The sequence below is a fragment of the Chiloscyllium plagiosum genome, unplaced genomic scaffold (assembly GCF_037043375.1).
Source record: "Chiloscyllium plagiosum isolate Xiang-an unplaced genomic scaffold, Cpla_swu_hap1 HiC_scaffold_13, whole genome shotgun sequence".
NCBI lineage: Eukaryota > Metazoa > Chordata > Chondrichthyes > Orectolobiformes > Hemiscylliidae > Chiloscyllium > Chiloscyllium plagiosum.
The window spans coordinates 49,553,547-49,567,241 of NW_028270151.1; the positions used below are offsets into that span (position 1 = coordinate 49,553,547).

A 13,695-nucleotide genomic window follows, 5' to 3' on the forward strand; every position below is an offset into this window, starting at 1 on the left:
CATGAAAGCTAGGCTTCAGTCCATAAACTTAAATTTAAGATCAGAATAGCTCAATGTGAGGAGGAGTATGCTGAATTGATTAAATAATGAAATGGGAAATAAAATAAAATTTTGTTCGTCTAGGGATAAGTAAATGAATTTCAAACTTCTTGATTTGGCAGGTTCAGAAAGATGTAGTACCAACGGTGGCTTTTTCATGATTGGGTTCTTGGAGTAAATGTGAGATGGCAATGACATTACTGGAGGACTAGATAATGATCCAGCAAGTGAGCAATCAAGCCAGTGTTGATAATTTCACAAGCTTTGCAGGATCTGATTCTGAGGATTTAAGAGAAGGAAGTATATCAGTAGTGGTGTTGTAGGCAAGTGTTAAGTTCTTTTCCCGGGGTTTCGCACATGAGATGCAATTCGCATATACCAACTTCTGCAAACAGTTAAAGTTTATTAAAGATTGTATAAGCTAGGTGACACCCCCTTTGACCCCACCCCCTCACAGGCATGCGAGGCTGAGTCAAAGTGAGGCCCTGTACAAAGAAAACACATCTTTTTACAGATCAATTGGTCATGTCTCTGATGCTCTGGCCACTCTCCCACAATCACATGTCACTCAAGACTGCCTCCAGTTACTCAGTCACAATTTATCCCAGGTACAAAGGCAGGATAAGATCATCTTTTGAGATAATGCTAATGCCCTAATCCTGGGGAATCGTTATGCAGATGATTTCCTGACTCGGTGATTCTCCAAGACAAAGTAGATGCGGCATACCTCTAGCCAGAAAGCATTTCAGAATGGAAGAGATTGAACGATAGTTTAACTTGATGATAGCAAGGGGGAGTAGTAACAAATGACTGTCTAATTGGGGTGTGGGTGATTCGCATTCTTGCCTGACTGTCGTCCCCACCCAAAGTTTAACTCTTTTTAAAAATACATTAATGTCCATAGAGAGATTCCCATTTAACCTTTTAACTTTACACAAGGACTACCACGAGAAGTTGGTTCCAGGAATGGAACCTATGGCATTTGAAACATACAGGGAAACCTAACAATTCTGAGCACCTTGAGAGGAGTTCATAAAGAGTTGTCTTTGCTCTTGGCAAACTGTCAGAAATTTGAGGAATGCATTACTATAGCACCATCTGTTGGTGAATGTTAAATGTTGCAGTTAGAATTAAGAAATGCGGCCAGTTCTGCTATAATGAGTGTTTCCTCAATGCAAGTTGGCTTTAACACGATTGAAGAATTTCGACTGTTATTTGTAGAACATGAACTTTCCTTATCTGTATTGGCTATATTGCGATTCTGGTCCCATTATCGTAAATGGCATGGCTGTTGTGCGATTTTCTGTTTACTTGACATCGCACAAGGACAGAGCTATCACGTTATATCAGAACCAGCTGTAGTGTTGAAATCAGTTGATGACTGTCACACAATGTTAGGTGGTATAATATGCATAGTGTCACAGACCATGAAAATGTTCTTTGAAGAAACTTCTGGTTTCAGTGTATTAGATTTGTAGTTGCTTTTTCTTGATTGTATTATTCATTTTGCTAAATGTTAAAATGTAACACTAATTTTTTTGACTTTCTGTATCTCTGTTAATAAATGAAGGCATAAACATAATTGGTGGCACCTGAATTCATTAATATCTGGTTTGCTGCCCAGCAGACAAATTATTTCAGTCAGCTGGGCAGTTATGTAATACTGTTTGGTTAGTTATCTTTCATTGTGTTATTATTTAATAATTTGCCTATTTTACTTAATTTGCTTTACTATTTAATAGTTTGGTTCGTTTATAGGTCCTTCTGTTATAACATGCATTTCGTCAACGCAAATTGGCTGTAACGCAATTGACGAATTGGGCGTGCTGTTTCTACAGCGCAAACTTTTAAAATGTGTGATGGCTGTAACGCGATTACAGTGCCAACACTTTAAGCGCTGTTTATAAAGCGCAATTTTTCTATAATGCAGGGTTGCACAAGGATGCAACAGTCGCGCTATAGAAGAATTTGCTGTATTATATTTTGTACACAGGCCATGAGGTTTGTCTTAAAAGTGATAAACTGAATTTTAATGTACTCCTCTGTTTAATTTGGAGACAAAATGGACTGAAAAAGTATACTATGTTGCTTTTACAACCTGGAGGTGATTTGACTGATAGAAAAACAGTACCGGGAATACTGTGGTCTGGCCACATCTCTGGAGAAAGGAACCGTTAACACCTCAAATCCAATATGATATTTTTGGAAGACAAAACAGTAGCGGTTAAATGTTATTTTCCAGACTGGAGGAAGTGATATGATTAGGTTTCTCAAGGAGGGGCCACGTCAAGAGGGTATATGCAAGTTGATGCAATGGGCAGATGAAAAATAATATTGGGTTCACCTTGAAGAAGAATACAAACTGATTTTATAATGTAGTTTACAAGGATTCGAAACCGAGGTCAGTTGTTCCCATGAGAATGGTTGAGAACCACAGGAGACAAGTGACCTTGGTGTAATAAAGTGAATAGTTCTTTAAAAAAAAGGAAACATGAAAAATGTTCCCATGTACCATGCGGTTAAGATCTGGAATGCAGAATGAGAGTGTGATAAAGGCAGTTTCAATCATTAATTTCAACTGGAATTGGATAAGCACATGGACTGCAGTCATTCAAGATGGCACTTTGCCCACCAGTTTCTCAAGGGCAACTACAGATAGGTAATAAATATTGGCCAACCAGTGATGCCCACGTCCCAGGAGAGAATTTTAAAAAGTGCATCTCAAAAGGGAACATTTGTAAAATTACAAATCAATAGTCACATGATGTGGCTCATCTCACTAAATCACATTTTGGCTGGTATTTTTATTTTGTTGATACTCCGACTTCCTTTGAATAGCTCACCTTATTACTTCATCATCGTTTCTAGCAAGTGATTTCTCATCCCTGGTAATTTCAACTTCCATCTCAAATCATGATGTGCTGTTTCTCCTCTGAATTCAGTGCCATCCCATCCACCTGTAATCCTGCCATATAATCTCCCAACTGTATTCACAAAACTTCACGTGGACTTGCTATTCCTATTGTGTCAATAAGATCATCTCTCTTCCCATTCTCATACAAGTTCAGTAAATAATTGGAGCATATAATCAGGGACAGGTCAAAAGATTGGATAGAAACCTGAGGTGGAAAATAAGGAACTAGGTTGAAGTGGTGTAAGTTGTGTTTAAAATTGATTAAGGGGAAAGAGGTGAGATGGAAGGGGGTGGATTATTGATAATGTAAGGAGCATTATGGTAAGGTTGGGCAATCAGATGTTGAAAAATGTGGTGCTGGAAAAACACAGCAGGCCAGGCAGCATCCGGGGAGCAGGAGAATTGACGTTTCGGGCATAAGCCCTTCTTCAGGCATGAAGCTGGCTGAGATAAAAGGTAGGGGGGAGGGGCGCTGGGAATACGATAGGTGGAAGGAGGTGAGGGTGATAGGCCGGAGAGGTCGGGAAGACGTTTGCAGGTCAAGAGGGCGGTGCTGAATCCGAGGGTTGGGACTGAGATAAGGTGGGGGTAGGGGAAATGAGGAAGCTGGAGAAATCTACGTTCATCCCGTGTGGTTGGAGGGTTCCTAGGCAGAAGATAAGGCGCTCTTCCTCCAGGCGTCGTGTGGCCAGGGTCTGGCGATGGAGGAGGCTAAGGACCTGCATGTCATTGGCGGAGTGGGAGGGGGAGCTAAAGCGTTCAGCTACGGGGCGGTTGGGTTGGTTGGTGCGGGTGTCCCAGAGGTGTTCCCTGAAACGTTCCGCAAGTAGGCAGCCTGTCTCCCCAATGTAGAGGAGACCACATCAGGTGCAGTGGATACAGTAAATGTGTGTGGAGGTGCAGGTGAATTTGCGACGGATATGGAAGGATCCATTGGGGCCTTTGAGGGAGGTGAGGGGGGGAGCTGTGGGTGCAAGTTTTGCACTTCTTGCGGTTGCAGGGGAAGGTGCCGGGAGTTGAGGTTGGGTTGGTGGGGGGTGTGGACCTGATGTGGGAGTCGCGGAGGGAATGGTCTCTCTTGAATGCTGATAGGGGTGGAGAGGGAAATGTATCCCTAGTGGTGGGGTCTGTCTGGAAGTGGTGAAAATGACAGAGGATGATACGATGTATCTGGAGGTTGGTGGGGTGGAAGGTGAGGACCAGTGGGGTTCTGTCCTGGTGGCGACTGGAGGTGCGGGGTTCAAGGGTGGAAGTGCGGGAAGTGGAGGAGATGCGGTGGAGAGCGTCGTCGACCACGTCGGAGGGGAAATTGCAGTCTTTGAAGGAGGAGGCAATTTGAGTTGTTCAGTAGTGGAATTGGTCCTCCTGGGAGCAGATGTGGCGGAGGTGGAGGAATTGGGAATATGGGATGGCGTTTTTACAGGGGGCAGGGTGGGAGGAGGTGTAATCTAGGTAGCTGTGGGAGTCGGTAAATACAATGACTGCAGATGCTGGAAACCAGATTCTGGATTAGTGGTGCTGGAAGAGCACAGCAGTTCAGGCAGCATCTGAGGAGCAGTAAAATCGACGTTTCGGGCAAAAGTCCTTCATCCGGAATAAAGGCAGAGAGCCTGAAGGGTGGAGAGATAAGCTAGAGGAGGGTGGGTTGGGGAGAAAGTAGCATAGAGTACAATAGGTGAGTGGGAGAGGGGGTGAAGGTGATAGGTCAGGGAGGAAGGTGGAGTGGATAGGTGGAAAAGAAGATAGGCAGGTAGGACAAGTCATGGGGACAGTGCTGATCTGGACGTTTGGAACTAGGGTGAGGTGGGGAAAGGGGAAATGAGGAAACTGTTGAAGTCCACATTGATGCCCTGGGGTTGAAGTGTTCCAAGGCAGAAGATGAGGCGTTCTTCCTCCAGGTGTCTGGTGGTGAGGGAGCGGCGGTGAAGGAGGCCCAGGACTTCCATGTCCTCGGCAGAGTGGGAGGGGGAGTTGAAATGTTGGGACACAGGGCGGTGGGGTTGATTGGTGCGGGTGTCCCGGAGATGTTCCTAAAGCACTCTGCTAGGAGGTGTCCAGTCTCCCCAATGTAGAGGAGACTGCATCGGGAGTAACGGATACAATAAATGATATTGGTGGATGTGCAGGTAAACCTTTGATGGATGTGGAAGGCTCCTTTAGGGCCTTGGATGGAGGTGAGGGCGCAGGTTTTGCAATTCCTGCGGTGGCAGGGGAAGGTGCCAGGATGGGAGGGTGGGTTGTAGGGGGTGTGGACCTGACCAGGTGGTCACGGAGGGAACAGTCTTTGCGGAAGGCGGAAAGGGGTGGGGAGGGAAATATATCCCTGGTGGTGGGGTCTTTTTGGAGGTGGCAGAAATGTCGGCGGAGGATTTGGTTTATGCAAAGGTTGGTAGGGTGGAAGGTGAGTACTGGGGTGTTCTGTCCTTGTTACGGTTGGAGGGGTGGAGTCTGAGGGCGGAGGTGCAGGATGTGGACGGGATGCGTTGGAGGGCATCTTTAACCACGTGGGAAGGGAAATTGTGGTCTCTAAAGAAGGAGGCCATCTGATGTGTTCTATGGTGGAACTGGTCCTCCTGGGAGCAGATACGGCGGAGGCGGAGGAATTGGGAATACGGGATGGCATTTTTGCAAGAGGTAGGGTGGGAAGAGGTGCAATCCAGGTAGCTGTGGGAATCGGTGGGTTTGTAAAAAATGTCAGTGTCAAGTCGGTCGTCATTAATGGAGATGGAGAGGTGCGGGAAGGCGAGGGAGGTGTCAAAGATGGTCCAGGTAAATTTAAGGTCAGGGTGGAATGTGTTGGTGAAGTTGATGAATTGCATGAGGTGGCGCCAATGCAGTCATCAATGTAGCGGAGGAAGAGGTGAGGAGTGGTGCCGGTGTAATTACGGAAGATCAACTGTTCTACGTAGCCAACATAGAGATAGGCATAGCTGGGCCCATAGGTGTGCCCATGGCTACCCCTTTGGTCTGGAGGAAGTGGGAGGATTCGAAGGAGAAATTGTTAAGGGTGAAGACCAGTTCGGCCAAACGAATGAGAGTGTCGGTGGAAGGGTACTTTTGGGGATGTCGGGAGACGAAAAAATGGAGGACTTGGAGGCCCTGGTCATGGCGGATGGAGGTGTAGAAGGATTGGGTATCCATGGTGAAGATGAGGCGTTGGGGGCCGGGGAAATGGACGTCTTGGAGGAGGTGGAGGGCATGGGTGGCATCTCGAAAGTATGTGGGGAGTTCCTGGAGTAGGGGGGGATAGGACAGTGTCGAGGTAGGTAGAGATGAGTTCAGTGGGGCAGGAGCATGCTGAGACAATGGGTCGGCCAGGGTGGTCAGGCTTGTGGATCTTGGGAAGGAGGTAGAACTGGGCAGTGTGGGGTTCCCGGACTGAGGTTGGAAGCTGTGGGTGGGAGATCTCCTGAGGTGATGAGATTCTGTATGGTCTGGGAGATGATGGTTTGGTTATGGGGAATGGGGTCATGGTCGGGGGGGGGGGGCGCGGGCGGGCGGGCGGGCGGTGGTAGGAAGAGGTGTCCTCGAATTGGCGTTTGGCTTCAGCGGTGTAGAGGTCAGTGCGCCAGACTACCACTGTGCTGGCTTGATGGTGAGGTCGGGATTGGAGGGCTGCGCGTTGAGGGTGAGAGGTTGGAGGGGGGGGGTAGACAGGTTGAGGCGGTTAATGTCTCTGCGGCAGTTGGAAATGAAGAGGTCGAGGGTAGGTAATAGGCCAGCGCGGGGTGTCCAGGTGGATGCAGTGTGTTGGTGGTGGGCGAAGGGGTCCTCAGAAGGTGTACCTGATTGTGAAAGTAAGCTCGGAGGCAGAGGTGGCGGAAGAAGTGGGAGTCAGTCGGTTTGTAGTAAATGTCTGTGTTGAGTCGGTCGCCCGAGATAGAAATTGAGAGGTCTAGGAAGGGGAGGGAGGAGTCTGAGACGGTCCAGGTAAATTTGAGGTCGGGGTGTTGCACATCAAAGAGGAGGCTGGATTTGGGAATTTTTTGGGACGCCTAAAGGGTGTGATAGAGCCTTTGAATGACAGTGGGAACCAGGTCAGGGTTTGAGCTGTCAGTTGCTAGGCTGCAACAGTTGGAATACAACTGGACCGCATTAGTTGGTAGCTTGTTTTGTTGTTGGAGCAATGCATGGGGAGACTGGGGAATTTGTTATCTGTTGTCCAGAAACATTTACTATCTTTTAATAAAAAGTTTTTTTTAAGAGCTTTAAAGCATTCATTTGAGTTTATTTAAGGTTTTTAGATATTTTTAATTTTATTCAGTCCATTGCGTAGTTTGATTAAATTTCATCATGTAACATGGTCTCTAAGAGAAGGTTGATTTGTGCTGCAAAATAACTTTATATATGCTATAGTTGCAATATGTCTTAAATCTATTGTTTAAAGCCTTTCAGAATGTTTCAGCATCGTGATGGCTGGTTCAAAATGAGACCTTGCTATTTGTTTCTACATCAGAATCAAAATTTTAAAAGGTTGAAGTGTTTTAAAAAGGAATATTTTGACCCTTTGCAATCCTCTGTTTTGAAGAATAGTAAAGGATTATTATGTTTACTATCTATAACTAATGGAATACAAATGATTCAATTGTCAAAGTCAAACACCAAAATTAAAAAACAAATTCTCCCATTGCTGTATTTTAACAGCAAGAGAGTAATTGCGAAATAATTGAAATGTCTTATAATTGCAAGGAAGTATGAAGTGGGGTAAGCTAAAATAATGTTAATGAACTAAATGATGCCTTTCTGGGAGATGCTTTAGACAAGGCTCTCAGAAGATTCAACCACTAAAGGTAATTTTGAAATTAAAGCCCAAAATTCAATATGTCTAGCAGCATCTGTGAAAAGAAAAACAGGAGCTAACATTTCAGATTGGTCCTTTCTCATAATGATATTGCTCATAATTACACTTTAGTCTTCAGTCTTCGAGCAGTGGCTAATGTGCCCTATGGGAAAGGCATCACGTACACAAACAACTAATGAAATTCGCTATAAAATTTTCAGAGTGTCTTTGAGACAATCCAGTTTCGGGGATGTCTCACTAAAGGATCCAGGTTAGCACCAATTTTCAAGAAAGGTAATTAAGACATATCATGGAAAGTCTAACTCATTGCTTTGACACTGGTAATTGGTAGAATAATGTAATGAAGCATTAAAAGCAAGATTGGACTGCCTTCCCTCATGGCTCCAACTTCAGTAAACCATATCTTCTTCGCTTGTATTCTCTTCCACACCAAGTCTCCCTTTCTGATTGCACCTAACGCACTACACTTCAAAACCTTATCCTCATGTCCAATCTAAGACCGTGTCTTTGGCTTTGCAGCATTCTGCATCTCTAATTCTGGCCATTCGTGTCAGCATATTCAGCAATCACAACATTATCTCAACATGATAATGCTGCTCCTCAGCTACCTGATGAAGGAGCACTGCTCAGAAAGCTAGCATTTCCAAATAAACCTGTTGGACCTGGTGCTGTGTGATTTTTAGCTTTGTCCACCCCAGTTCAACACTGGCACCTCCACACTATTTTTATAATCCCTTCTATAAATTATTCTACCACTGTTCTTCCCTTGCTTCAAACCCTCTTCTTCCAACAAACTTTTAGTTACCTCTGTTAACTTTGCTATTGTACTTAGTGTGTTTTCCACCTTACCAAAGCAATCTGGGGTATTTTTCTATTTTATAAATGCAAATTTGTCAATGCACAAATGGCTACACCCCCAGAATATCATACAAGAATGTTATGAATAGTAAGTTTCTTAAATTTAAAGTTAAATGCTTGAACTCTTCAGTCTTTTAAGAAATGTTAATAAAGCAGCCAATATAAAGAGTGGGTAACATTAAATTACAAACATTTATGTATCAAATAATTTGTAGTTTTCAAATACAGCTTCATAATTATTAGGAATATGAAAACATAAGGTCTTAAAATAAAACTTATAGTTTTACTCAGCCTTGGATTTTGTCTCTCATATCCGAAGTCTTTGAGGAAGTGACCAAGTTGTTAGATTAAGGAAGGGCTGTTGATGTCATATACATGGACTTTAGTAAGGCGTTTGATAAGGTTCCCCATTGTAGACTAATGGAGAAAGTGGATAAAGAACTGGTTGAGCAACAGGAGACAGAGAGTAGTAGTTGAAGGCAGTTTCTCGAAACGGAGAAAGGTGACCAGTGGTGTTCCACAGGGATCAGTATTGGGGCCACTGTTGTTTGTGATATACATTAATGATCTAGAAGAGGGCACTGTTGGTATGATCAGCAAGTTTGCAGATGACACAAAGATTGGTGGAGTAGCAGAAAGCATAAGGGACTGTCAGAGAATACATGAGGATATAGGTAGACTGGAGAGTTGGGCAGAAAAGTGGCAGATGGCTTTCAATCCAGACAAATGTGAGGTAATGCATTTAGGCAAGTCCAATTCTAGAGTGAATTATACAATGAATGGAAGAGCCTTGGGAAAAGTTGATGGGCAGAGAGATCTGGGAGTGCAGGTCCATTATACCCTGAAGTTGCTGCACAGGTGGATAGAATGGCCAAGAAGGCATATAGTATGCTTGCCTTCATTGGATGGGGTATTGAGTAGAAGAGCTGGCAAGTCATGTTAAAATTGTACAAGACATTGGTTCGGCCGCATTTAGAATACAGTGTACAATTCTGCTCGCCACATTACCAAAATGTTGTGGGCGCTTTGGAGAGGGTGCAGAGAAGGTTTACGAGGATGTTGCCTGATATGGAAGGTGCTAGCTATGAAGAGAGGTTGAGTAGGTTAGGTTTATTTTCACTAGAAAAAAGGAGATTGGGGGGGACCTGATTGAGGTTTACAAAATCATGAAGGGTATAGACAGGGTGGATAGAGACAAGCTTTTTCCCAGGGTGAAGGATTCAATAACGAGAGGTCATGCTTTCAAGGTGAGAGGTGGAAAGTTTAAGGGGGGATACATGTGGAAAGTACTTCACACAGAGGGTGGTGGGCGTTTGGAACATGTTGCCAGCCGAGGTGGTAGAGACAAGCACGGTAGATTCATTTAAGATGCGTTTTGACAGATGCATGAGTAGGTGGGGAGCAGAGGGATACAAATGCTTAGGAATTGACTGATAGGTTTATACAGTACATTTGGATCGGCTCAGGCTTGGAGGGCCGAAGGGCCTGTTCCTGGGCTATAAATTTTCTTTGTTGTTCTTTGTCAGTAATGGAACAGAACTTTTTGAGCAAGCACCAAGGAGGATTGTTGAGGATAGTATATGGCTATTGATAAGATCCAAAATAGCAGACTACTAAGAAAAATTAAAGCTTATGGGATATAGGAGAATATTGTGAGTGAGATCCAAAATGGCTTAGTGACAGGAAACAAAGGGTAATGATTGACTGATGTTTTTGTGAATGAAACTAGTTTTCACTGGTGTTCGACAGACCACCATTTTAGGTCCATTGCTGTTTGTGGTAAATATTAATGATTTAGACTTAAATGTAAGAGGCATAATTGAGAGATTTGCGGGCAATAGGAAAGTTGGTTGCCTGGTAGATAGTGTGAAAAGGATAGCTGTCAACTGCAGGAGATGTCAGTGGTTTAGTGAGTGGTTGGAGAACTGGCAAATGAAATACAAACTGGAGAAATTCTGCATTTGGAGAAGGTAAGCAAGGCAAGGGAGAAAACAATAAATGGAAGAATGAAATAAAAGCAGAAAGTGTTGGAGAAAATAAACAGGTCTGGCAGCATAAGTGGGGAGAGAATAGATGTTAAAATTTCAAGTCCCATGTTATGATTATTTTCAACTCTTTGGTAGGTGAAAAATGAGGTATTGAAAGCTGATTTTTTTTTTTAACCCATTTTGATGTACTTTCATTTGATTCAAGCTCTCATCTTTAATGGAAGATCAGTAGTTTGACTGCACTTGTGCAGTACTGGTTTGTGAATCTGTTATGAGGATCGTGGTTCAAAGTTGATGGCACAAGTAAGTGGCAAGGATGGTTTTTGTCAAAACTTTGGTGCGGTAAATGTTTGGTTACTTTTGTACTTTTCAAGTTCATATCTCCCACTTCAATCAATGAATGCAAAGTAATTTGTGCGGATCGTTGATAATTTGAAGCTTTTGACACAGGAATATTCTAAACTTGAAAATGTAATAAACTTGAAAATTTTATTAAACTGCTTTAGTTGTCAAATTGTGAAAGGATTCTGATATCCTACATTTACTAATAAGATATAATGTTTTTGGAAACTTCTTGAAAAGGTGTAGGATGTCCAAATTGATTATAGTGTTTTTAAAAATCAAGTTTTATTAAACAAATCCTAAATGTCTTCCAATTGTCATATTTGTTCAAAGTATTCAGCGTAAACCTCCATATTTATCCCTCCCACACACCTGATGGCTTTCTGTGACATCAAAACCAAATATCCTGTGTTCTGTTTTCTCTCTTAAACCTCATCGACCAGTGAAATGTTTATCTGGTAGGATGTCGTCTTTATCGCGAGACAAGTGTTGGATAGTGACTTGGCTTTGATAATCTTACTACTGTGACCTACTTAAATGCCATTTACCTGGTATTTGGTTTCAGTGATGCAAAGCACAACTATGAATGCAATTTGCACTTGGTGTGGTAACCCTTTAGTAATACACCTCACAACAGCATACACTGTCAATACTAATTGGTCCATGGATTCTCATGGCCAAGATCTCTGTTAATGAATTCTCATGTGCATCTTTCTGTGGTTGATCAGATTCTACTTCTGGTTGCATTCTGATGTGCTTGAAGGCTGTGTTGGGCCCATCCCTGTTTTTGGGTCACACCCTGCTGTCAGCAGAGGATTGCATCTAAAACAGGTGTGATCCATAGTATCTGTAAGCATCATTTACCTCTGCGTGGGCATTGTCCTGCCAGTTTCTGTAGACAAGGCACCATTTTCAAGGTAGGTCTTGACATGTCTGCATTTATGTGTATATTACCTCAAGTGTTTATGGTAAAATAGACTTGGTTTATCCCAGCAATGATGTCTTCAGTTGGGATCATCTTCTGTACAGCTCCATCTTCGTATCAGCCAGTTCTAAGTTGCAGATGCTGGCCCACCCCAATTAGGTATTCTTATTGCAAGTGCAAATAAAAGGCGAATTTGAGGCAGATAAAACAAAGAAATGCTGTACATATGCCAGGAGTGTACAGAAAGCAAAATGCCTCACCACATAGACCACCACAGAAATAACATTGGAATGACAAAATGCTTTATAGTATGGACAACGGTTGTCCATATAGCTATATGTGAGGAAGGAAGGTATAATTCATTTCTATCCAATAGCATGATAAAATCTTTCTCAAGCGTGTGATATCCAGATTTAAATGAAGTTCTATTTGTAGGTACAGATGAATATGTAGAACTTCAAAAACTCCAAACATAGCGTTCAGCAAAGCCAAGATACAGGAACACATACCCAAGTACACTATTCCACCCTGTTGCCATGTCACTCAATTGTTACTGCAAGCATTCACTCACTCTTCAACATCAAAGCACAGCAACACCACTGCATTGCAGCAGCTCACCAAGGCTTCTTTGACAATGTCTTCCAGACCTGCATCCTGTACTGTCTAGAACAACAGCAAAAAGCACAAGAACACCACCACCTGCAAGTTCCTCTTCATGATACATGCCATACTGACCTGGCACTAGATTGCTGTTTTTTCATGGTCTCATAAATTTTCAAATGTCTCAACAGCAGTCATTTCCCACCACATCAAGAAGGAAAGCAGATGATAATAAATACTGAAATGGGAGCTTATTCGATTTCAAACTATATTCTATATTGCAATTTAATGGTGCCTTTTTTTCTGTTACAATTTATTTTCATTTACTTTTAATAAGCATCTACAAATATAATGCGTAGATGTGACTTGACACCATAAGATGTTTAGTTTAGATTTACTTGCAGTGTGGAAACAGGCCCTTCAGCCCAACAAGTCCACACCGACCCTCTGAAGAGCAACCCACCCAGACCCATTCCCCTACATTTACCCCTTCACCTAACACTATGGGCAATTTACCATGGCCAATTCACCTAACCTGCTCCTTTTTGGACTGTGGGAGGAAACCGGAGCACCCGGAGGAAACCCACGCAGACACGGGGAGAATGTGCAAACTCCACAGACAGTTGCCTGAGGCGGGAATTGAAATAATTTATATCTATGACGAAAAGCAGGGGACCCAGCACCGATCCTTGTGGAACTCCACTGGTCACAGGCCTCCAGTCTGAAAAACAACCCTCTGTCTTCTACCTTTGAGCCAGTTTTGTATCCAAATGGCTAGTTCCCCCTGTATTCCATGAGATCTAACCTTGCTAACCAGTCTCCCATGGGGAACTTTGTCGAACGCCTTACCAAAGACCATACAGATCACATCTACTGCTCTGCCTTCATTAATCCTCTTTGTTACTTCTTCAAAAAATGCAATCAAGTTTGTGAGACATGATTTTCCACGCACTATCCCTAATCAGTCCTTGCCTTTCCAAATACATGCTCATCTTTGTCCCTCAGGATTCCCTCCAATAACTTGCCCACCACTGACGTCAGACTCACCGGTCTATAGTTCCCTGGCTTGTCCTTACCACCCTTCTTAAACAGTTGCACCATATTAGCCACCCTGCAGTCTTCTGGCACCTCACCTGTTACTATTGATGATACAAATATCTCAGTAAGGGGCCCAGCAATCACTTCTCTAGCTTCCCACAGAGTTCTAGGGTACACCTGACCAGGTCCT

At 43.3% G+C, this 13,695-nt stretch overlaps 1 protein-coding gene across 1 annotated transcript in view; it reads left to right on the forward strand.

The window, feature by feature from the left end:
* The window catches only part of tbl1xr1a (TBL1X/Y related 1a), a 180,974-nt gene that overhangs the window by 109,156 nt on the left and 58,123 nt on the right, over nt 1-13,695 (forward strand). The window lies entirely within an intron of this gene.